Source organism: Hipposideros armiger, unplaced genomic scaffold (genome assembly GCF_001890085.2).
Source record: "Hipposideros armiger isolate ML-2016 unplaced genomic scaffold, ASM189008v1 scaffold_253, whole genome shotgun sequence".
Classification (NCBI taxonomy): Eukaryota; Metazoa; Chordata; class Mammalia; order Chiroptera; family Hipposideridae; genus Hipposideros; species Hipposideros armiger.
The window spans coordinates 2227927-2231412 of record NW_017731603.1 but is presented as its reverse complement, the minus strand read 5'-3'; the positions used below and the strand labels follow the sequence as shown (position 1 = coordinate 2231412).

The following is a 3486-nucleotide window of genomic DNA, read 5'->3' as shown; positions in this document are numbered from 1 at the left end:
AAGAAAAAGCTAAAGGAGTTCTTCTTGAAAGCATAGTCTTTAGATAATTTCTACTTGACAAGAACTACAGGGGCTAGAGCATAAATTAAACAATACGAAGAAGCAAGCCAGGAGGTGAACATACTGTAAACAACTCTGTTCTCTTCAACAAATCAATGCTTTTTCTAGAATAAAATAAATTTAAGAAGTATAATAATTAAAGACAACTTTTCTATCTCAGTTGGATCTTGGTCTGAATAAATTAGAAAAAGTTCTAAATTTTTAGAGATGGAAAGTGATAATTAGGGTTTAAGTTTTAGGATGTCTCTAACTGTAAAATAATCTAGTAAAATAAAAAAGTGATGCAAATTTGCCCCCTGAGCAATCATTAAGCCTATGTGATAGGTAGATGGAGGCTCATTATATTATAGTTGTTGTTTTTTCCTATTTGAAAATGTTTATAATCAAAAGTCATTAAAAGTATATTCTCTGGGGATTTGTGACCTTGAGTAAATAGCTTAATCTCTCTGGTTGTTCAAGTTATTTTTTTGTTTTTAATTAAGATTTATTGGGATGACAGTGGTTAGAAAAATTACATAGGTTCCAAGTGTACAATTCTGTAATACCTCATCTATATATCACACTGTGTGTTCACCACCTAGAGTCAGTTTTCCTTCCATCACCATATATTCGACCCTCTTTACCCTCATTTACCACCCTCCTCCCCCCTTACCCTCTGATAACCACTAAACTCTTGTCTGTGTCTATGAGTTTTTGTTTCTTTTTTTGTTTGTCTTGTACCTTGGTTGCTTTCAGAGTTATAGTTCAGCAAGCCCTCTCCTGAGTATATACCCAAAACATCTGAAAACATGTATCTGTAAAGACACATGTGCTCCGAAGTTCACTGCAGCTTTATTTACGGTGGCCAAGACATAGAAACAACCAAAGTGTCCTTTAATAGATGATACGATAAAGAAGATATGGTATATATACACAATGGAATACTACTCAGTAGTGCCATTTGCAACAAAATGGATGGATCTCGAGATTATTATGCTAAGACAAATGTTCAAATTCTTTACCAGTAAAATGGGACTAATAATACCCACCTCACAGGGTTGTAATAATTATATGAGGTAGTTTATGAAAAGTATATAAAATAGGGCATAGTACATCATATGCATACTCCATTCATTCATTGAATGTATCTTTATNCAGTGGAGGAGCTGTGGTGCAGGGGCTGACCCTTCAGTGCAGGATTCACTGCAGTAGGGCTGTGGTTTCTTGCCCAATCTGCCCTTGGTGTGTGTCACCCTTGGAGATGGATGGGTGACGCTCCGCAGTCCCAAACTGGCAACCAGGTGTGCCAGCCTAGGGCTGCCTGGGAAGGGACCCTTGTGCCCTGCCTGGGGTGACCTGGCCTGAGCCACAAAGTAATCTGCAGATGGCTGCCACTTGCACTGGGCTTGGAGGTGCCTAGAGAGGCTGGCTGTGGCTATTGCCGGGCTCAAGGCCGCTCAACAAGAGGTATAGGTCATGCTGAAGCCAGATAATGCTTGTATGAGTTTTGTGAATCTTTGAGAAATTTTAAGAAAGTCTGCAGCATGAGCTGAGACAGGGCGTTTATATGAAAACGGCACTGGAAGCAGCTAGAGTATGCCTGAAAGTTGGGTGGGTGGTGTTTCTGGGAATCACCAGGGACAGGGAAAACCAAGGGTATTAGCCAGGTTGCTGGAGTCTCAGATATGGCAGCCACCTGTTCTGCATTCTGGAAGGGGGAGAACTCAACAAAGAAACAATGGCTTCCACCAGCTCCTTCATCTGGGAGAAAGCTGCCCATCCAGTCCTTACCCCAAGGCCAGACAACTCAGTTCCTCCCCGTATGTCCATTCCTGGCACCTTTCAAGTGGCTGCCCCAGTGTTGGAGCTCAGAGCTAGTGAGTCTATCATCGAATAAGTCCATGCACGAGACCCCTAAAAGGAGCGCCTGGGACTGCAGCCACCCTCATCTCACTCAGCCAAAATCTCCACTGGGTTCACAGCCAGAAGTTATGGGAACTTCTCTTCTTAGCACTAAAACACTGGATGGGGACCATGGTGTGGGGCTGGCACCCTTTGCTTCGCAGGGTGGGGACGTTCGCAGCTGAAATATCTCTTTTGACTTAAGGCAGGCTCAGCTCACAGTGGCCCATGTGGGGATCGAACCGGCAACCTTGGTGTTACCAGCACCATGCTCTAACCAACTGAGCTAACCAGCCACTCCTGCATCCTGACNGTGGGGTCGGGAGCGAGTGGGGGGCGCCAGGTCCCACTAGACCCCACCGCAGGGGCAGGCTGCTTGCTGCCTGCTTTGGGGCCATATCTTCCACTGGAAGCTGGTGAAGCTCACCGCGAGGAAAGACGCCCTCAGCGTGCAGGGCGGGTCTCTGCGTTGCTCAGCAGCGATCTCTGGGTCTGGCTCGGGAAGTTCACCCCGCCTCCGCGGCCCACGGCGCAGCGCCTGAAGGGCTGTGATGGTCGCAGGCGAGACCCGGCTTTTGACGACGCCACCCCAGAGCCCGGCGCGCGGTTCCAGCTCCGCGCGACCCCTGCGCAATCAGACCCCGGGAAAGCGCGTATCCCCGCGCGGGCTCCTCCTTGTCCCGCCCCGCGCTCGCTCAGCTTGTCCTGCGATTACAGTGGACGCGATTGGGCGGAGAAGGGATGGAGGGATATGATTGCTCCAAGTTTGTCCTGGACCGCGCGGAAGGGGGCCGTGGACCGAGCGTGCCCAGTGAGTGGACAGGGGGTGCGCAGCGGGATGGTCAGGACCGTTAGGGAGGGCGGGCAGGTCCCGGAGCCCAGCCTTCCGACTCGCCGCCGGTCCGCGGGAAGGACTCCGGGCCAGTCCTTTTCCTTCCCCGCCACTGGGTTGCCGCAATCTCGCCGTCCATTGGCCAGGAGCGGTGCTTCGTCAAGAGCGCGAATTTTCAAATCACGGGCTGTGTGGCCGAAGCTCCCGGCCAGCCACAGCCCGCTGAGCGCCATCTTCGCAGCTCCTGTGAGCACCAGTGTGGCGGTCACCGGTTAGCAGACTCTCCTCCTCTGTGAGTTGTTTCTGGGCTTAAATGGGAAAAGGAGATCATAGGGGCTGGTTGGAAAGGGAACCCGGTAGAAGGACCTCAGCCCACAACCAAGGAGATTTGTGGGGAGGGAGGGATAGTCAGCTTCCCATTGTGGGAGCCCCCTTCCTGCTCCAAAGCTTCAAAGATCAAGAGTTTTAGTCTTGAAAAGACACTTCCATACAGTCTAACTAGTTGTTGCAACCAACATGCTGTGCGCAGTTGGAGGATGGATGGGGGCGTGGGGAGGGTGGTCCTGGGGGTTCAAGGGCAAATTCCTTAAATGCACCCAGAGGTACTGAACCATGATCTTTGAGGGAGGAAGTCTGGTTTCTTCCTTCTTAACAAGCCAGAGAGGGTAATTTACAGGCACAATGTTGGGTCTGAGCCAAGCTCCTGCAGGAGG

General features: G+C 49.7%; 1 protein-coding gene and 1 non-coding gene across 2 annotated transcripts in view; one reads left to right on the top strand and one right to left on the bottom strand.

Moving 5' to 3' along the window:
- Nucleotides 1-2163: 2163 nt before the first annotated feature.
- On the bottom strand, nucleotides 2164-2237 carry TRNAT-GGU (transfer RNA threonine (anticodon GGU)). The gene has a single exon. It is a non-coding gene; the product is annotated as a tRNA-Thr (tRNA).
- A 739-nt stretch (nucleotides 2238-2976) lies between these two features.
- The window catches only part of FAM111A (FAM111 trypsin like peptidase A), an 11633-nt gene continuing 11123 nt past the window's right edge, over nucleotides 2977-3486 (top strand). Inside the window, exon 1 of the mRNA XM_019655947.1 lies at nucleotides 2977-3065. The gene's annotated coding sequence lies outside the window, so the exon portion shown is untranslated. The remainder of the gene's footprint in view (nucleotides 3066-3486) is intronic.